A 22,590-nucleotide genomic window follows, 5' to 3' on the forward strand; every position below is an offset into this window, starting at 1 on the left:
GTGTTTTTGCCTCTTTGGGTGCTGTTTGTTTCACCTTTGTTTTTGTATCACAGAATACCCTCCATATTGACAGGGTAGCTTCCATTTTCTTGCTGTCTTTTCTTTCTTTTATACTTAGAGTGAATGTCAATCAATTTATGTTCAGTTATGTCTTCATCAAACATCCCTTCCTTTGGCCATGGCTGAGTGTGGCCCTTAGTACCATTGTACCATTGTTCGCAGTACTTTTGTATCATCTTCCTACCTGATGGGAAAGGTTTCATCATGTGTTCCAGAGGGGTCTCCATGGTCACCTAAGGGTTTGTGTGTTTCTTATGTGTAGTCAAAGTGCCACTTTTGGTCGCTTATTTGTTTGCTCACTGTCTTATGCCCCTTTTGGACCTCATCCCCTTCATTGGTATATGTGCCATTTATGGATATGACTACTTTATGGCAGTGGTGAACATGTGTTAATCTCATGCAGTGTTTCCTGCCTTCACATATATTGATGTGAGTCCAAATCTCTGAACATCAGCCATACTTATTGCTAGTCTGTGTAATACCTCTTCTATGGTTATAGCTGGGGCAGATGCATTTATGGGAGGTCTAAGTGGGTTTTGCCTGACGCAATGCATGTTACATTATCGTGAATATAAATAACTATTTGTGGTGCTTGGGATGTGGTCTCCCACTCATGTTTTGAACTCCTGAATTGTGAATATCTGTGAGAAATGCATCAAAGAGGGCCTCTAGTATTTTTGGTTGCCTGTTATTATTTAAAACCGAGGGGTGTTACATGGACACCAGGGCCCACTGAAATATTGATTTTTATTCAATATCATCTGTTTTCTGCCACAGTGAATCATCAGTGTCACTCATAGAGAATTATTATTAATCTTTAGACTTATCTTGGGATGTTTTATTTTGGTTCCCTGTGTTTTTATCTGATATAATGTTTTCCCACTTCCAGTACACTTTAGAGTTTTCTATGTGTTGGAAAGTGGATTACTGATACAAGCAGGTATGTACCTACACTTAGCATTAGGCCACAAACCCACACTAGATCAAATCAAGGTCTCAGTAAATTAATCCTTGATCAACCCTTGGTAGCTTGGCCCAGGAGCATTTAGGCTTAACATAGATTTTTTATTGTGTTTTGTGTTTTCCTTAATTAATGCTTTGTTGATATTAAATGCTTTACACACCTGTCTCCTAACACCAATCCAATTTATAAAAATAGAAAACATTTTTGTCTATAAAACAACATAAAAACAACAAAAATCCAATGTAGGAAACCAGAGACATGAATTTTTAAAGATTAAATGAAAAAATGCTTTCTAGCGCCTAAAAACCAAAAGCACCAACCAGGGCCATTTGGTCACACTCGACTGGACCAAAGTCCAATTTGAGGCTGACCGTGAGGGAACCCTGCTCGGATACACTGAGTGGGGGGCCTCGATTAGCTCCACCTTTACGTTTAAAAACATTCTTGGAGATTTTCTTTGACTGGGGCAAAGTCAAAAGTTGAGCCCGACCACGATGAAACCCTTCTTGGATACACTGCGTGGGAGGCCTCGGTCAAATTTTACCGGCACACTAAGCAGCTTTTAAGGACCTTTTCTTCACCAACATCGGACGGTCCGGCTCAGCAAGCTGATTTCAATGCAACGTAGTTGGATTGACATTCAGCGAGCCCCCGATCAAATCCTGGAAGTCTGGGGCTCTGGAGCTTTTCAGTGGGACGAACCTGCAATTTAGGCTGAGTCGCAGTTGACGGTGGCCTGCTTGAGTCTCAATCTTGAGTCGGTCCACTTATGGAGCTTTTTTCTAAAGTTGCTCCAAACCTCTCCAAACATCTGGATCTTGTTCCAGAAGTACTTTTTGGGTCCTCAAACAGTCCACAAACTTGCTCCAAGGTGCCAGAAGCTCTGAGTCGCTCCTTGGAAGTTGGGACTCAGTTCCCAGAATGCACCTTGTCAGAATCCTTAAATGGTCACCGGACACTGGGCTATTTTTGGAGGATGTGATGCAGGGAACTCCTGTCACTCCTTTGTACCTATAGCTTACTGGGAGTCCACTCCTGGAGTAGCTGAAGAAAGACAAAGTCCTTTTCTTGATGAAGCCCAAAGTGTGCAGCTGGTGCAGTCCTTCTGAGTGCAGGGTCCAGGTGCAGGGTTTGGGTCTATCAAGTCAGCCCTTCTTCTCCGGCATCTTCTCCCAGCAAGCAGGGATCTGAATTATGGGGCAACTCTGCCACATTTATACTTATCCCGGGGGTGTGAAGCAGGGGGGTGCTCCTGTCTGCAGGCCACCACTCTCTTGATTGATCACTTCCTGGAAGGTGTGGCAAAAATTAGTCAGAGAGAGCAACACTCTTCAAAAATCCAAGATGGCAAACATTTAGTCCTAGTCTTTAGATCTGGCTGAATCCACCCACTGGTGTGGCCAGGTCTCCCTTAACACTCCCCTTTCCGGACTCTAATCTAATCAGGGGGCTCCTAAGTGTCTGGGGCTGCAGAAAATGGGGTAAAACCAGTTTCTGTCCCAAGTGACTTTCCCTCCTTTAAAGACCAGTTTTGCTACTGTTCCCCCATTCTGTTCTGCCATCTGCTGTAGCAGTTCTCCACCCACTGGGTTATTCCTTTGTTCAAGCCTAGGCCACTTTACACCTCATCAAGGCAGCCTGGCTCAGGCTGCCAGAGGTTGACCAATCAGGGAAGGGCACTACAGGGTCAAATCTGGTAACTTTCAGAAAGAGTTCTAAAACTCTTTCCCTGGGGTAGTTATACTAAATTCAACACTGGCAAGTTGTTGGATTTATTATGACATTTAATGTGATACCAAACTTGCTATATTTGGGTCATCTCTATGAAAAAGTCGGACTTTATTAGTTTAAAATAAAGTCTCTCAATGTTAGCATAAGGGGGCCCATTGCCTAAAATGTGGAAAATGAATTTGGCTTTTTTTCCCGCATCAGGGCTTATAAAACATATTCTATAAAGTCCTTGCTTATATTTACACTGCACCCAACCCTGGGGCACCTAAACCAGACCTTATTGGTGACTTATATGTAAACATAAGGTAGTTTATGACTTTGGAAGTACTTTTAATTCCAAAGTCAAATTTGGGATTAACTTTAACTGAAAAGCAGCCAGCAGCAGGCCTGCCTTTAAAATGACAACAGGGACTCCAGTAGTGTACCCAGGGCTGCCCTATCTACCCTGGGGTCCCTAAACCTACATGCTGTACCATATACGAGGGACTTAGTGGTAGGTTGTCACAGCCAATCATAATTATGCATAATTTGCATATACCATTTTACACGGAGCACCTGCCCTGGGACTGGCTAGCAGTGCCCAGGGCACAGTCAGAGTCAGAAAACACCAATATTAGCTACAAATGGGCGCAAAAAGTGAGGGGGCTTCTGCAATCAGCCCAGTTTGACTCATTCAGAATAAGGCCTGCCGGCGCTGATCACATGACCATCTCTTTATCACATCAGACTTTACACCTATTACCCAGTCCATCTCTCTGCTTCTACTCTAGCCCTATGGTTCTGACCGGGATACCTGTGGCCACCCCTAGAAGGAATAAATTTGGCAACACTTAGCAACAGTATCAATGCACATTTCCTAATTTACCCAAGTATAAATGCTGTTAGGTAGTGCTCATACACTAATGCACATCGTTGCCCTGATGTGCTTTCCGTTTTTTCAAAGAAAAGACCGTAACAATAGAACCAAACAAAATGTACTAGCGGAGCACAACTATTTTTTTCTTTCTTTCTTTCTTTTTTTTAAAGTATTGATAATCAAAAAAGTCAAAAAGTCAAATATGACTATATAATTAGTAAATTGTGATAGACTGTCCACAATCCATATACATTAATATATTATTGACCTCAAGCAATGTAGGTTCTCATAATTTTATATAATGAAAATATTTATTTCAAAAATTGGTGACAATAATAAATAACACACAACACTAAACCCCTATAGTAGACAACCAATCAACATAAAAGACATAATGTAAATAGATACAATAAAAGTCCATAATCTAACACAGAAATAAACTATGAGTCAAAGGACCGGATGATATTTTGTCGAATCCACATGTAACATCAGCCGACACGTGTTTCGTCCACACATTGGACTTCTTCAAGGCTGATAAATCATAATTCAAAAATATTACATTAATAATTTAAAAATACAAAATCTGAAAAACAACTCCAAAGACTAAAGAAAGGATCACAGTTAGTCAACCTGCACCAAAAGTGTGTTGGAAATAGAAAAAGTGCCATGGAGAACCTACATCCTAAATTAGTCTTTGAGATTAATAAAATTATATAGTAAGTATGAGTGATAGGGATGAAAGTTGATATGAATGTGAAGGTGAGTCACTATTTTTAAGTATAAAAGAGAGACCTGTGTAACCCCCAAAAAGAGTTTTGAAGGGAAAGTACCTTAATCTCTCCATTTACCACTTGTATCTCCAAATGATATTCAAATCTCTAAATGATAGAGAAACAGGGGGAGAGATCCAATCATCAACTGTCAAAATGTAGACCATATGTGTTACCTATATTCAAAATCCAATACCCCACTAACCTTGGTATTGTCCGCACTAAGCTTGTTCATTGTACAAAACAAACTGCAACTGATTTTCATTTTTTTGATAATATAATTTTAGTTCATCAGCTTATAGTTGGTCCTACAAATAAATGAAAAGAACATGTATGCACATATTAGTAGCTGATACAGGCCATGTTATGGCCTTTATTTATCATATCCTTCTTATCAAAGGAACCGTAATCCAATCTAAGCAAAATATCAAACCGTCACAATAACATAAAACCTGGTTTCCTACAAAGTGAAATTTAACTCCATATAGATACATCACGTCACAAATGAAACTAACCTATATATGTTGTTCAGAGTGCTTGGCCATAACAATGTCAGGCCACAAATAGAAAGTCACATGAGAAAATTTATCACCGATATTAAATAAAGTCATGATATGAGAGAGAATATTCAAACCTGAATCAATATCAAAGGTATAATAAAGTCAGAAAACCATATCCAAAAGAATATGTCTTGTCCATGATAGTATAAAAAAGGAATGTCCCACATAACTATGTGACCAATGAGTAATGAAAATCCATGGGGAACCCCTAAGACAAGCTAGCTGTTACGCCTTCAAAACTAACCTGTATCCTGCATAATAGCAATCCACGTCCTGTGTTGCTTCGTTGCAATACCAACGAAGGTGTGTGCATTGAAGAGAGCACAGATGTCTTCCTAAATCTGGTTGGTGTCAGCAATTTAGCCAATGCCGACCCTGGGTTTCAAACCCAAAATTAGAATATTCTTATAGTAGAAAGAGAAAAGGGCACACTACAAACATCACGAACATGGCGGCCATCGTTGAATAGTTCGTTTTCATATTACTCAGACGTGTTGTCCTATTGTCAGAGAACCTAATTGATACATACTAATCATCAGGCGGAATATATATCAGTATATTGGGCCAACGAGTGAAGCTCTTATCAAATACTCTGATCTTTAGATTTAAATAAACCTAAATTGAAAAATCTTCTGTGTAGGTAATAAACCATCCTCAATGTATGGACAAAATAAGGGAACCAACGAGACTCCGAATGATAGGAAGGAGAAAGGAGGAACTGGAAGAAAGATCCTATACATATTAGTCCAATATGTGCACATTATCATAGAAAATTATATATGATAAAAAGTGATTGGACAGACAGGAGATATCCAATATCGCTCAAAGAGAGGCATCCATCACAATGGTATGTGAGTATACATTAGTTAAACATTTAGGCACAACAAACCACTGATCCCAATGTATTATCAGCCTGTAAAGAGATGTATTGGTAATAAGAAGACATATCTTATAATCCACAATCATGTATACATTATTGTAAAAAATGATATAGTTCATCATCAATATTCATCCCCATTTCTATAGTTCTTAACCTGATAATCCATTTCGCCTCATTTTTTCTTAGCTCCAATGTTCTATTACCTCCTCTAGGGTTAACAGGGGTATGATAAATTCCAATGTATTCAATCGAAGGAATTTCTCTCCCTGTATGTTTGATGTTCATGTGTCGGACTACTGGTGAGATTGTGTCATTGTTTCGCAGGGCGTGGATGTGTTCCTGAATGCGTTCTTTCAAGGCCTTATAGTACTTCCCACATATATCTGGCCACATTCGCATTCCAAAATATACACAGTGAATTTAGTGTTACAATTTATAAAGGTAGTAATTTTATGTGGTCCGCTTCCATTGTACTCAAATTCCAGGGTTTTATGCATTGTGAAACCACACATATTACAATGACCACATTTGTAAAAACCATTGATTTTGCCTGGTAACCATGTTGGTGTTTCTTCCCTTAAAGGTGGCAAATAACTTTTACATATTACATTTCTAATTGTTTTGCCCTTTTTGTGGATCATTCTCGGTCTTTTAGGTAATATTTTTGCTAGTGTATTGTCCATTTGTAATATGTTCCAATGTTTTTGTAGAATACGATGTATATTACGGCTATTCTGACTATACTCCGTACAGAAACTCACCATTGTGCCCTGGGACCTTTTCGGAGATGTGCTATGCCTATTCAGCAAGTTTGTCCTACATGTCCTATTGATTTTGTTTCTTGCTACATCAATAGTTTGTTTGGAATATCCCCTTTGTAGGAATCTTTTTTCCAAAATGTCTAATTCCATATTGCATGTATTTGGCTCACTACAGTTCCTCTTGAGTCTAGTCATTTCCCCAAGAGGAATAGCTGAGATCTGAGTTTTAGGATGAGCACTCTCCGCATGCAATATTGCATTGCAAGCTGTTGGTTTACGGTAAATTTTTGTGTGTATCAGGTTGTCTTTGGTGAATATGTTCAAATCCAGGAAACATATATATTCCTTACTATATTCATAAGTCATTTGTATATTGTACATATTCAAATTCAAATGATTACAAAATTCCACTAGTTGTTGTTCTGATCCAGTCCAAATCATGATAACATCATCAATATACCTCCCCCAAAAAAAGATATTTTCCGTCAGAAGTGGGGGACCGTTCTTCCAAATATGGATTTGTTCAAACCAACCCATATACAAGTTTGCATATGATGGGGAAAATCTAGACCCCATAGCAACTCCTTGCGCTTGTTTGAACCACTGTCCTTCATGTATGAAGACATTATTATCTAGTGTGAATTCTATCATATGTAATAGCATCTCTGTATGTTCATAGATTGATGCTGATCTTCCTGATAAAAAATGACGTACTGCTTGCAATCCCTTATCCTTAGGTATACAAGTATATAGTGAGGTAACATCTAGTGTAACCCAGATCATTCCTGTTGTCCACACTATGGGCCTGATTCTGACCCTGGCGGTAAAAACCGCCAGGCCCGTGGTCCGCGGGAGCACCGCCAACAGGCTGGCGGTGCTCCTTTGGGCATTCTGACCGCGGCGGTACAGCCGTGGCCAGAAACGGAAAGTCGGCGGTGTACCGCCGACTTTCCGCTGCCCAGGGGAATCCTCCATGGCGGCGCAGCTTGCTGCGCCGCCATGGGGATTCCGACCCCCATACCGCCATCCTGTTCCTGGCGGTTTCGGCCGCCAGGAACAGGATGGCGGTATGGGGAGTCGTGGGGCCCCCGTAAGAGGGCCCCACTTAGAATTTCAGTGTCTGCTTAGCAGACACTGAAATTCGCGACGGGTGCTACTACACCCGTCGCACCCCTTCCACTCCGCCGGCTCCATTCGGAGCCGGCATCCTCGTGGAAGGGTGTTTCCCGCTGGGCTGGCGGGCGGCCTTTTGGCGGTCGCCCGCCAGCCCAGTGGGAAACCCAGAATGACCGCTGCAGTCTTTTGACCGCGGTACGGTCTTCTGGCGGTTCCCGCTTGGCGGGCGGCTCCCGCCGCCCGCCAAGCTTGGAATGACCCCCTATATCCTCTAATTTTGCAAGAACATCTTTTGTATCTTGTAGATACGAGGGTATATTCTTAACAACAGGTTGCAAGTAACTATCGATAAATTCGGAAAGTCTTTCAGTAGGTGCCCCTATTCCTGATATGATGGGTCTACCGGGAGGTGACGTTCTACTTTTATGTAGTTTCGGTAAGATGTAAATACATGGTGATGTGGGGTGTGGGTTAAATATGTATTTGAATTCCGAATCGGAAATCAAACCCTCTTCCCGCCACACTCGTAACCATCTTTCTAAGTTTATTATGATCCTTTGTAAGGGATTGGTCTGTAGTTTAGTGTATGCAACACTATCCATAAGCTGTCTGTCTATTTCCTTAACATAATCTGTCCTATTAAGGATAACAATATTGCCTCCTTTATCCGCCTCTTTGATAACTATGTTTTGATTATCGCTAAGTTCTTTTAAAGCTGATTTTTGTTTAAGAGTCAGATTATGTGATTTGTGACATTGACCTTTCTTAATTTGATTTTCCAATCTATATAGATCCTCTTTGACCATTTTGCCAAAGGTGTCTATCACGCTGTTACTTGGTAAACTGGGAAAGAACAAAGACTTTGGCTTAAGGCCACTATTTAGTGTCAAATCTTGTGCAACTTTGAGATCTTCTAATAGTTTCTTTCTATTGAAAATATCTTGATTCATGTTGTCCAAAGTTAATAAAAGTTCAATATCCATAATATCTCTTATGGAATAGGAACTGACAGTAGTGTGAGATGTATCTGTAGTCTGTATGCCAGTTTTGTCTGCAAAATATTGTTTGAGTTTGAGTTGTTGTAAACATTTGAACAAATCTATGTGTATTTGTGTCATATTGAAAAAAATGGACACACAGTAACCTAATCCTTTACGTAATACTTTTATTTGTTCATCAGTCAATATACAGTCAGATAGATTCACAATAGAGATATCATTGCAGTCATGATTGTCAATAACTGTCAACAATTCTGTTAGAGTCAGTTGTTTTTGATTTTGAAAGTAGAATATCTAATGAAGATCAGGTGGCTTCCAATCACTTTTTATCATATATAATTTTCTATGATAATGTGCACATATTGGACTAATATGTAGAGGATCTTTCTTCCAGGTCCTCCTTTCTCCTTCCTATCATTCGGAGTCTTGTTGGTTACCTTATTCTGTCCATACATTGAGGATGGTTTATTACCTACACAGAAGATTTTTCAATTTAGGTTTATTTAAATCTAAAGATCAGAGTATTTGATAAGAGCTTCACTCGTTGGCCCAATATACTGATATATATTCCGCCTGATGATTAGTATGTATCAATTAGGTTCTCTGACAATAGGACAACAGGTCTGAGTAATATGAAAACGAACTATTCTAAGATGGCCGCCATGTTCGTGATGTTTGTAGTGGGCCCTTTTCTCGTTCTACTATAAGAATATTCTAATTGTGGGTTTGAAACCCAGGGTCGGCATTGGCTAAATTGCTGACACCAACCAGATTTAAGAAGACATCCGTGCTCTCTTCAATGCACACACCTTCGTTGGTATTGCAACGAAGCAACACGGGACGCAGATTGCTATTATGCAGGATACAGGTTAGTTTTGAAGGCGTAAAGGCTAGCTTGTCTTGGGGGTGCCCCATTGATTTTCATTACTCATTGGCCACATAGTTATGTGGGACATTCCTTTTTTATACTATCATGGACAAGATATATTCTTTTGGATATGGTTTTCTGACTTTATTATACCTTTGATATTGATCCAGGTTTGAATATTCTCTCTCATATCATGACTTTATTTAATATCGGTGATACATTTTCTTATGTGACTTTCTATTTGTGGCCTGACATTGTTATGGCCAAGCACTCTGAACAACATATAGAGGTTAGTTTCATTTGTGACGTGATGTATCTGTATGGAGTTAAATTGCACTTTGTAGGGAACCAGGTTTTATGTTATTGTGACGGTTTAGATATTTTGCTTAGATTGGATTACGGTTCCTTTGATAAGAAGGATATGATAAATAAAGGCCATAACATGGCCTGTATCAGCTACTAATATGTGCATATATGTTATTTTTATTTATTTGTAGGACCAACTATAAGCTGATGAACTAAAATTATATTATCAAAAAAATGAAAATCAGTTGTGTTTTTTTTTGTACAATGAACAAGCTTAGTGCGGACAATACCAAGGTTAGTGGGGTACTGGATTTTGAATATAGGTAACACATATGGTCTACATTTTGACAGTTGATGATTGGATCTTTTCCCCTGTTTCTCTGTCAATTAGAGATTTGAATATCATTTGGAGATACAAGTGGTAAATGGAGAGATTAAGGTACTTTCCCTTCAAAACTCTTTTTGGGGGTTACACAGGTCACTCTTTTATACTTAAAAATAGTGACTCATCTTCACATTCATATCAAATTTCATCCCTATCACTCATACGTACTATATAATTTTATTAATCTCAAAGACTAATTTGGGATGTAGGTTCTCCATGACACTTTTGCTATTTGCAACACACTTTTGGTGCAGGTTGACTAACTGTGATCCTTTCTTTAGTCTTTGGAGTTGTTTTTCAGATTTTGTATTTTTAAATTATTAATGTAATATTTTTGAATTATGATTTATCAGCCTTGAAGAAGTCCAATGTGTGGACGAAACACGTGTCAGCTGATGTTACATGTGGATTCGACAAAATATCATCCGGTCCTTTGACTCATAGTTTATTTCTGTGTTAGATTATGGACTTTTATTGTATCTATTTACATTATGGGGGTCATTCCGACCCCGGCGGTCAAGGACCGCCGGGGCCGGGAATGCGGGAGCACCGCCAACAGGCTGGCGGTGCTCCTCAGGACATTCTGACCGCGGCGGTTCAGCCGCGGTCAGAACAGGAAAACCGGTGGTCTCCCGACGGTTTTCCGCTGTCCTGCAGAATCCTCCATGGCGGCGCAGCTTGCTGCGCCGCCATGGGGATTCTGACACCCCATTCCGCCATCCTGTTCCTGGCGGGTCGCCCGCCAGGAACAGGATGGCGGTATGGGGTGTTGTGGGGCCCCTGGGGGCCCCTGCAGTGCCCATGCCAATGGCATGGGCACTGCAGGGGCCCCCGTAAGAGGGCCCCACTTTGTATTTCAGTGTCTGCTTTGCAGACACTGAAATACGCGACGGGTGCCACTGCACCCGTCGCACATACCCACTCCGCCGGCTCCATTCGGAGCCGGCTTCCTCGTGGGGAGGGGTTTCCCGCTGGGCTGGCGGGCGGCCTTCTGTCGGTCGCCCGCCAGCCCAGCGGGAAAGCCAGAATGGCCTCCGCGGTCTTTCGACCGCGGAGCGGCCATATGGCGGCTCCCTCCAGGCGGGCGGCGACCGCCGCCCGCGGGGGTCAGAATGACCCCCTATGTCTTTTATGTTGATTTGTTGTCTACTGCATGGGTTTAGTGTTGTATGTTATTTATTATTGTCACCAATTTTTGAAATAAATATTTTCATTATATAAAATTATGAGAACCTACATTGCTTGAGGTCAATAATATATGAATGTATATGGATTGTGGACAGTCTATCACAATTTACTAATTATATAGTCATATTTGACTTTTTTGATTATCAATACTTTTAAAAAAAAGAAAGAAAGAAAGAAAAAATTGTTGTGCTCTGCTAGTACATTTTGTTTACCCCTAGAAGGAATGTCACTTCTAGGAGCTTTCCCATGGGTAAGACACTACTGCCTGTTATTCCTCCCTTCTATTTCAAAGGGGCTTCACACTATCTAGTCTTCCGGTCTAACCTCGTAATCACCACATTTAATTTCTCAAGACATATCATTAGACCCTGCATTAATCATGCATACATTTCCTCATCCCTCCATACTATGATTGCCAAAGAATCATGCAATTAGAATTTTAAGGTATGAAATCTGACCTTTCTTCACCCTTTTCACAGCAACATCTTGGAACCCCATCTGCTTTTTTTTTTAATAGGCGGATATGATTTATCTGCAAATTACTCTAGTCAATCAGGGCAGGTGGCATCTTCCTTGGCCACAGTCCGGGAAGGTGAGGTGGGCTCCTGGCTGGCAATGCCAAATGTTGATGGAGAAATAAAAAGACAAGACAAGTTCTGCTGGCAACATAGTATGGTTTGTTCAAAATACAACCTGAAGGTCAGACAGCTCCGTGGAACTGACACTGAAATGAAACTGCAACATAACTGATGGTGTCTAATAGTCTCAAAACCGCAATATTTTATTCATCTTGTTAGCATATTAAATCAAGTGCTTGCTCAGGCACATCATTATTTCTTTTAATTTCAGCAAGAAGCAGCAGTTTCTGCAAAAAAAAATTTAGCCACCTGTTACAGAATGCGACTAAAGTGCACAGTGTCCTTCACTGCCTCGTGCTTTGAAGCATATCAATGCTTTCCTCCCTACACTTCTACTTTCTGCAATGTCTAACCACTTGCTTATCTTGTTCTTGTCTGTCTTCTTTTAACTGAATATTTTCTCAGAGATTTGTTGTTGTACTGAGTGCCTGTGATACATGCTGTGACTTTCCATTTGTTCTGTGTTTATTAATTATATTCTTCTATATACTAGAGCTCATGTCTGGCTTCCCGACAGGCTCTGACCCTATTCTTACTCTCTGTTCTGGTATTGTAAACAGATTGGGTGTTTGCTTTTCCTTTATCAGGTGCATTTCTACACTTCTTTCTTCTGATGCTTGCATTAACATGGGTAGGCCTTCTCTCGTTTCTACATTCTTCATGACACAATCCACAGGAATCCAAATATCAACAGGGAACTAGGAATCTTTGCAGGATCTCTAGGACCAGGTAAGTGCCCCCCAAAGGAAGGCACAGCTTCCAAGATTATCCAATGAGTTAAGAATCTATGATGTCTACTATCTTTTGTGCAATTTAAACTCAGAGTAAGATGCAGACGTCAACCACAATAATGGACTTAAGAACCATCACTGACCAGAAGACACAGATTCCATGACCACCAAGTAAATAACTCTCTGCTGTTTCTCCAGGGGATAAAAGAACATGGAGAACAACCAGACAGTTAAAATTCAGCTCACAGGGAGGCACAGCTTCCAAACGCTATTAAATAACTTACTGTTGCCTTTCTCTGAGTTCTCTGAGTTGTGAAGTCTGGTACTATGTACTAGCTGCCACAGTAGTTAGGGATGTATCAGAGAGAAGTTGTGCCAAGGTAAAAGGGTAGTTATGGAGAGGAGGGGAATGGGGCAGGGAGCCTGGCCCGTAACCTCACTTTCACCCATCAGGCCAAAAAGGGACTTTGTTGTGAAAAGTTGCTCTTTCTTTTAACTGAAAGCCCAGGCTGGGTACACCTGGAATGCCCATTTAAAAAGACATGATGACAAAAGAGGTGCCATGGTGCTGAGGTGAGAGTTTGCATGTTTAAAGGTGAAACGCATTGCCATGGGCACTAGTCTTAATTTGAGATAGGATTCTGTACTTGGAGGCAGAGACTAGACAACAATGTAGAGTGAGCTCAGGCGGGTGGTAATTATTGTATGGGGAATGTAGTAATAAGGTCTTCAAACATAGGTGTCAGCACAAGGGTTCTGTGTCACATGCCATCCAAGCAAACTGCACTCCACTGCAGGATGAGAGGTTAAGGGACTGAGGTCCAAACATGCTGCGTCTGAGGAATCCCTCTAACTTTCACAGGATAGAAGGAAAGCAATGAATACTTTAGATTGTCATCAAATGAATGGATACTCAATAGGGAAGAAGCAGGGTGTAAAGAAAGAGGGGAGAAATACCCCTCAGAGACCTTGCTGTTTGCACTGAATATGAGGACAGGCTCATAATCTAAGGTAACAATGTATGTATTACTGACCCAAAGAAAAGGTTGCAGGTAATCTGTGCGCCCATTATTTTAACCAAATGAACTTCAGCCAGAGGCCATTTCTACAGGACAGAAACAGTCTAAAAATGTTGTCAAGCATTATTGATTATGTAAACATGGCATTCACAATTACTAAACCATCTGTCAAGGAACTCCTAATTCTCTTTAGAGTGGTGGAGGTGAGTCAGAAGATGACCAAAAACGGGCATTCATTTTAATATTGCTGGTTACGTGAAGATGTAAAAAAAAAAAAATGCATTCTTTAACAATGAGTGTTGTTGTCATACAAGGGATTCTGTAATCCCTGTATAAATACCAGTCTCTAATGTCTTTACAAGATGTCAAAATTGACCATTGTAAGTTATTGCAGTCGCGTTCTGACATCACAATGCCTGCTGCCAGTCCAGCAGCCACGGTGAAAGTCAGGTCAGTCCCAGAGCATAAGTGAACCAGCTGCTCAAAGCAACAAAACTGAACATAACTTTTCTGACTGACTTGTATTGAACTGTTTCTAATATCTCTTTGCAGCAAATATCTAACAGTTTTTTAATGTGTTTAATTTTGCACTAGAGGTTTTATTTTTTATTCTTCATGTTTACAAACATGTTTGCTCTTTCATATGAAAGAGCTACAGACTGAGGGGCAGATTTATCAAAATGCTACACAATGCAGCGCAGCAAGACACCTTGCCGGGTTGTGTTGCATGACAGGGAGTGGGAAGAAATGCTCCATATTTAACATTCTGTGGCCAATTCCTGTCCTTTCCTAGAACTGTCTCACTGTGTGCTGCCTAGCACCAATGCAGACACCTTTGCACTGTGGTGTAAGGGTGCCTATGCTACAGGCAGGATTGTTTTGGTGCAGAAAGGGAACCTTTCAGCACAAAAACAATCCTTTGAGGAATTTTCCTCTTTCTATGTTTCTATGTATGCTTTAGAATGCAGCCCACGTAGAAAGAAGACAAACTAAAGGAGAAATAAAGATATTTCTCCTCTTATGCCTCCCCTGGGAAGACATACCATTTTGATACATTCCCAGGTATACCACTCGTGGTAAATCTTAGAATCTTCAAACACCCACGCTCCATCCTTGGAATGCCTTCTTAGGGCAGAGTAACGCAAGGCAGTGGCTTGTGCTGCCTTGCATTACTCCAGCTTTACCAAACCACACAGAGCTAAGCAAGGTGGCCTTGCATGGCTTGGTAATTCTCATTCTAGGTTTTGCTTCACTCTTCGTACCCTTGCGTGGCACATGAGTAACGCAAAACCTTTGATAAATATGCCTCCAAGGTTTTATGTGGATTGTGGGGAAGGTGATGGTGTGACCATGTATTATATAGGATAAAGTACCCCCGGCATGCATGATAGGTACATTGCAAGTCACCTCGAAGTTCCATACCTGACGAAGGAACTCATTCTTTGCCCTCATTTCTGTATATGGTTATTGAACTCCTCTGTGACTTGCAATATCCTCATAATGGACAGCTTTGGGTACCTTATCCCTCACATTATATAAAATGCCCTAGGAGCGCAAAACACAAATGTGCCCAATTTTTTAGACTCTGACCTGTTACAGAAGGGACTACAGACTGTTTCCAAACTGTTATTACTGTGGTCGAATGAGACCTGGAACCGTCAGAACAAGAATGACTAAATAGCTGATACTCATACATAGATGTGTTTCCTACTTATTTGTTCAGTGGGTAACGATGACTGCACATGTGCTTGCTCTGATTGTGTGGGATTTATGTTATTATTTTCCTGTTGAAAATAGCCTTAATAATAGTGCGTCCACAGTATCAACCCACTGCTAATTACCGGCAGAGTTTTCAGTGCTGGACTTTATTGTGATAGTCTACAGCCATCCTGGGTGTTGCAATCTTGTTTTGTTTCCTTTGAAGGAACTGAGATGAAACCCTGGAATATTAATATAATATTTTTCAGGCGAAAAGTTTTGGATCAGAAACAGTTTTCTTAAAGGCTGTCGAATATAAAGTAGTTTGATGCAGTGGAGGAGATACCACTGACAGACTATATATCGCAGGCGAGTTAGAGAAGCCCAACTATCTTGTGTACTCTGCCGAACGAAGTTCCTGGATTCACCTGAAATGTTTGTTGCTTCTCTAGTATTCTGGAAGTGACAGTTTAGTTTATGCCCGAATAGCCAGTTTGCCATTTCCAAAAAAACAGGTATGTACGATATGTAATTATAAGTAGGTGTCGAATTGGTAATGCTTGTAGCTTTTTTACCTTTCCATCTATATCTATTCTTATTTTTTCTAATTTTCTCTGCATTTTTCAAAATTTCTGTGAAAAACATGAAGTTGCAGCTATTACATTTTCACATTTATTTTAGCAATGAATTTCAATTCACACTTGCGTGCCAGTTGATTGTTAGCGCTGTGAATAAGCATCTAACACAAAAAATACATTCATCTGAATATATTATATCAAAAACAAATCAACTGCTCTGTGAGAAAATCTCATCACTTGTTTTAATTCTACATGCTCTCATTTTGCAAATAGATCGGCCAAGTAGTCGTGACCCACAGCAAGGGGAATCACTCAAAAGAAACCCTGATTTGGCTCTCATTACGACGGGCCCGTTCATTGCTTATATGCGGAGTACCTCTTGCTACTGCATATACTCTAATTATACGTTTTACGACAAACACTGCAATGCACAATTTTCCCAAGGTAAATTTCTACTGGCTGACATCTACTCAAATTTACTGGGGAAAATGCCTGGTATTTACCTGAGCATGCGTTTTTTGGTGTGATAAGCACGGAAAATGACATTATTGCCATAACTTTGTAATAGCTATTTATTAAACCCAGAAAACTCCGACCCCTGCAGTGAAATAAATATTGGATTAAACAGAGGGCACACACAATTAGGCCCTTGCTGTTTTTTTATATAAAAAAATGATAAATACTGTCTGAGAGATACATTGTTTCCATGTGTTTTTATAAGTAAAAATCAATAAAAAAGAAACATGGACACCTTAACTGTACGTAAAAATTTTAAGAAAGGGAATGGGTAGGACATACAGAATACAGAGAACACCAAACAAAACAGGGATGGAGATTTAAAGATACATGAAGACAACAAATGCAGGCATTTGGAAGCACTGTATTATTGTACTGTAACGTAATTGTCCCTAAGCACACAGTGCAGTATACCCATCACAAATCTGAAAACCCCCCAGAACGTTACCCTAAGAGTTGAATCCTGGGTATCATTTTGCTCCATTAACTTGCCTATTTTAAGCTTTCATATCTCCATCCTTCACTTGAATCTTTTAGTTAAATATTTTTATTCAACTATTTTTTTAATTGTTTTATGAAGCCAGAAATTGACCATGTCTGGCGTGGCAGAATGCCTAATAGAGTGGAAATAAACATAGTTCGCATCAGTCACTTTGTAGCGTGGAAAACAATTACACCGCATAGTTACATGATGTTGCATAGAATAACAAACCATGGTGGTCATTATGACATTGGCGGTGATTGATAAATTGGTGGAAATACCACCAACTGGCCGGTGGTAATTACCGCCAAATAATGACCATGCAGTGAGACCTCCCATAGACAGCCAATTTACCACACCATCCACCACGCACAATTGCGGTAGCTATCAATAGCCAGGCGGAAGACAAAGTACCGCCCATCATACCACGACACAGCACACCGCCACGATTTCCAGGGCGGAACCAACGCCATCAAAAGTCTGGCGGAAACACTGCACAGAAGACGAAAGACTCACCATCAGAGACACAGAGAAGGACAATGCCGCCAAGGAACCGGAACTGCAAGTCTTCCCGATGCTCTTCTATGCCATGCTCCTCCTGCAACACCAACGCCGACGAAGACGATGACGGTGAGTAGAGCCACCTAGCATACAAGGGAGGGAGGGAGGAAAATGAGAGTGACACACGCACAATACACACCCGACACACACACACACACACACACACCATACACACAACCAGCTGCAAATGAAAAACAGTGACACACAACACACAGCATAATAATACAAGGGCAACAAGAAGGCAGTAATGAGAATGTATTGAATGGGAACAGCCACCAAATGAACCAATTGGATAACAAAGAGATATGTACAAATGTCCACAAAGGGCCAATGCCCAGTTCAAAGTACTAAGGGCCCAGATGGCCACAGGGCACAGCCCAAGGCCCAACTTGTTTCCTGACATCATCCGCACAGAACTCTGCAGGGGCATCATTTTGCAAGTGGGCATGCACCTCAGGGGGATGGGGGGTTGGGAGCACCTCAGTCGAAGTTGGGAACTTGCCCACTGGTTCTGGAGGGGGCCCCTTACCCATTATCTTTGCTGGGGAGTGCAAGCTCACAGTCTCTCAGGTAGGTGACTTTCCCACTGGTTCTGGAGGGGGGTCCATGCCCATTATCTTTGCTGGGGAGTGCAAGGTCACAGTCTCTCATGTGGGTGACTTGCCCACTGGTTCTGGAGGAGTCTCAATGCCCATTATCTTTGCTTGGAAATTCAAGGTCGTAGTCTCTCAGGTGGGTGACTTGCCCACTGGTTCTGGAGGGGGCTCCTTGTACAGCAGTCCCTGAAGGGTGGCCTACATGCCTTCTGCTGGACTTGAGGGCTGCACTGTCTCATCTGGAGGTGAGGGCTGCACTGTGTCAGCAGGTGAAGGTGCTTCTTGGCCAGCCTCTTCTTGAGGTGAGGGCTTCACTGTCTTAGCAGGTGAAGGTGCAGCCTATGCAGGAGGAGTGGGCTGCATTGCCTCAGCTGGAGGTTGGGCTCCATGACCACTGGTGGTGGTGTCACTCTGCCAGCCTCTGCTGGAGGTGAGGGCTGCACTGTGCCAGCAGGGGAAGGTGCCTCCTGAGCAGCCTCTGCTGGAGGTGAGAGCTGTACTGTCTCATCTGGAGGTGAGGGCTGCATTGACTCAGCAGGTGAAGGTGTAGCCTCTGCAGGAGTAGAGGACTGCTCTGTCTCAGCTGGAGGTGAGGTCTCCGCATCCACTGGTGGTGGTGGTGTCACCCTGCCAGCCTCTGCTGGAGGTGAGGTCTCCTTCCCCTTCATGGCTAGAGTAGACAGCTCCTTCCCCTTCATGGCAGGAGTCAAGGGCGTCTTCTTCTTTATGGCAGGAGGTGCGGGCTTCTTCTCCTTCATGGCAGGAGGTACGGGCTTCTTCCCCTTCATGGCAGGAGAGGAGGGCTTCTTCCCCTTCATGGCAGGAGTTGAGGGCTCCTTCCCCTTCATGGCAGGAGTTGAGGGCTTCTTCCCCTTCATGACAGGAGGTGTGGGATCCTTACCCTTCTTGGTTGGTGGAGTGGGATCCTTCACTGTCTTGCCTCCACTATCCCCATGGACTGTTTCGCTGAGGTGCTGGGCTGGGCCGTTGGGGCCCTGCTCTTAAGGGCAGGACAGGGGCAGAGGGGGAGGGAAGAGGTCAAGTTGGGCAAGGAAAAGATTCTTAGGGATGGTGGGACGGGAAGAGGGAGGAGGGAGGAGGGATGGGAGTGGAGGTTGAGGGAGTGGTTGTTAGAGGAGTATGTCTGCTGGACTTGAGTGTGGGTGCATGGGCAGTGTGCGTGTGTGAGGTGGATGGCTGTTGGGTGTCTGAGTGCTTGCATTTGGGTGCTTTAGGAGGTGGGGTCAGACAGGGTGGGAGAGGACACAGGGGGTGGGTGCATGGATTTTGTGGAGGTGTCTGCTAGTGAGGTGTGTGTGCTACTTGGTGTGGTGAAGTTGGTGGTGGATGCTGAAGCAGTGCATGCAGGTGTGAGTGTGGACGTGACTGTGAGGGAGGTGGAGAAGGAGGAGGGGAGAAAGTGGAGGCAGTGGATATGGTTGTGTGTGCAACTGTCTGGTGTTTGCGTGAGTGCTTGTGGGCTGAAGTGTGGTGCCTGTGTTTGACTGTGCCAATCTTGTGTGATGTCTTGTGTCCATGCTCATCTGAATGTGTGCATGGGATGGGTTGGGGTTGAGGAGACTGAGACTGGGAAGTGGTAGTTGGAGGGGGGACGGTAGGTACAGGGACAATGGCTGCCTTCAGAGAAGAGGCCAGAGCCTGAATCGATCTCTGTTGGGCAACCAATCCACCGTGGATGCCCTCCAGGAATGCACTCCATTGCTGCATCTGGGATGCCAGCCCCTGAATGGCATTCACAATAGTTGACTGCCCTACAGAGATGGATCTCCGGAGGTCAATAGCCTCCTCACTCAGGGCAGCAGGTCTCACTGGGGCAGGGCCTGATGTGCCTGGGGCGAAGGAGATGCCCACCCGCCTGGGTGAGCGGGCACGGGAAACTCGCTGAGGGTCTACTGGGAGGGCAGTGCTGGTACAGGGGGTGGCGGCTGTACCTGCAGCTGGGGTGGTCACAGAGGTGTCTGCCACTACCAGGGAGCTTCCATCAGAGGAGGTATCTGAGTCAGTGTTGTCACATCCTGTCCCCGCCGCGGTGCTCCCCTCGCCCTCCATACCACTTGTTCCCTCGGCGTTGGTGGACTCTTCCTCCTGTGTCCTGTGGGATGCACCTCCCTCTGTCGCTGGTGCCCCTGCTCCTCCGCCAGATGATGCAAATGCACACATGGACAGGATGACAGTAGAAAATAGAGGGGAGAGAGAAAGGAAGCACTAGGTCAATTTCTGAACAACCACCACAGAAGGCATACACAGTATCGTCACACACAGGGATCAGGATTGAGCACTATGCATTGCACTGCCAAACAATTGGCTAGATGCCTCAGCAAGATGAGGGCCAACCACCACCAACTGCACCCCTCCTGGGACCCACTAAGCCCTGTCTGACATGGAATGCAACCTAGCTAGGTTACCTTGATTTCCCTTTCAACCAGTACCCTTGAGATGGATCATGCTACAAGAAGGAGCACACAATAACTGACACCCACCACCCGGATCCCATGCCACCTAACAAATATTACTGTACCGGCCACTGTACTCACCCCTTGTGACTGCTGTGATGCCCTCAAGTGCCCATCCAGCTCTGGGTAGGTGACCACCAGTATGCGGGCCATCAGAGGGGTCAGGTTCTGACTGGCACCCCATCCTTGTTGGGAGACCATCCCGAGCTGGGCCTTCGCGGTCTTCCACGCCCAGCGTCTCAGGTCCTCCCACAGTTTCCGACAGTGGATGCTCTGCCTGCCATAGACCCCCAGGGTCCGCACATCCTTGGCAATGGCATGCCATAATCCCTTCTTTTGATGGGCGCTGACCTGCAGAGGTAATACAGATGGGAGGACACCGTTACACATACAATCCAGACTGTCACACAAATGGCCCACTAATCCCGTTTCCGTGACCATTGGCACACACATCGGCTAGCGCACTCCATGTACAGCACTACATTACATCCCCCCCATGACACAATACTTGCACCACACCTCCATGCATCCTTCCTGCAAGCATCGTGTCCAAGGTGCACTCACCTGTTGGTCTGGAGCCCCATACAGCAGTCCATACTGGGGTAGGACCCCATCCACCAATCGCTCCACCCCCCCTGAGTGAAGGCAGGAGCCCTTTCCCCACTCACATGGGCCATGGTAGGTTCCAGACACAGGTCACAGCAGCATACACAGTGTAGGTATTCTGTTGAAGTACAGGAAACAAGTGAGGATTCAAATGAAAAATGGCGGTCACGTCCGCGTCGGTGTACACCGTCACTGCCGGCGCTGATCCCCATTGGCCACTGTACTCCATAGAGCCCCATAGTATCCAATGAGGAATTGCACGGCGGTGCAAGACCGCCTTCCACCATGATGCCCAACGACGGCAGAGTTACCTCACTTCCACCTGTCCCTACATACAGGACAGGCGGTCGCCATTTCATGGTGGTGGACAACGATCATAACTGCGTCACTGCCTAGATGTGCACATACCTTGCCATTCCTACTGTCACATCACATAAATGCACTATGTACACTTATGTGGGGGTTCGATTGTTCAAATTGTGACAGCCTACTCACTCTTGTTTCCCTTAGATATCTACCGCTGCAAATGAATGGGAGAAGAAGATAAACCCCCGTGTACAGATCCCTTGTGGACTTGGTTACACTGGAGGACAGGCACATTATGCTGACTTGTAGACTGGAATGGGCCACAATCACAGAGCTGTGTGCCCAATGGGAGCCTGACCTGAAATCAGTTACCCGTCATCCCACTGGGATTCCCCCTCTTGTGCAAGTGCTATCATTGCTCCATTTCGTGGCAACTGGTTCTTTCCAGGTGACAGTGGGCTTGGCAGCAGTGATGTCACAGCCAATGTTCTCAATCATGCTGGCAAGGATTTTGTCTGCCCTGGTAAAACACATATGCAGCTACATTGCTTTCCCCAGGTGGAAGATTTGACCACTGTGAAGGCAGGATTCTATGCAATGGGGCATATCCCCAATATTATTGGTGCGATTGATAGTACACATATTGTGTTTGTCCCCCTCCCGCCAGAATGAACAGGTGTTCAGGAATCGTAAAAGTTTCCACTCACTGAATATACAAATGGTGTGCCTAGCGGACCAGTACATCTCCCACATCACTGCCATGTATCCTGGGTCAGTGCATGACGCCTTTGTCCTGAGGAATAGCAGCATCCCAAATGTGATGGCCCAACTACAGAGACACAGGATGTGGCTAATAGGTGAGACAGGGTCCCCACCCACTGTATGTTAGAGTATGCCTTCAGGTGTCATACCCATAGCATTGTGTGAGGCTAAATGGTGTCCC

The sequence above is a fragment of the Pleurodeles waltl genome, chromosome 3_1 (genome assembly GCF_031143425.1).
Source record: "Pleurodeles waltl isolate 20211129_DDA chromosome 3_1, aPleWal1.hap1.20221129, whole genome shotgun sequence".
NCBI lineage: Eukaryota > Metazoa > Chordata > Amphibia > Caudata > Salamandridae > Pleurodeles > Pleurodeles waltl.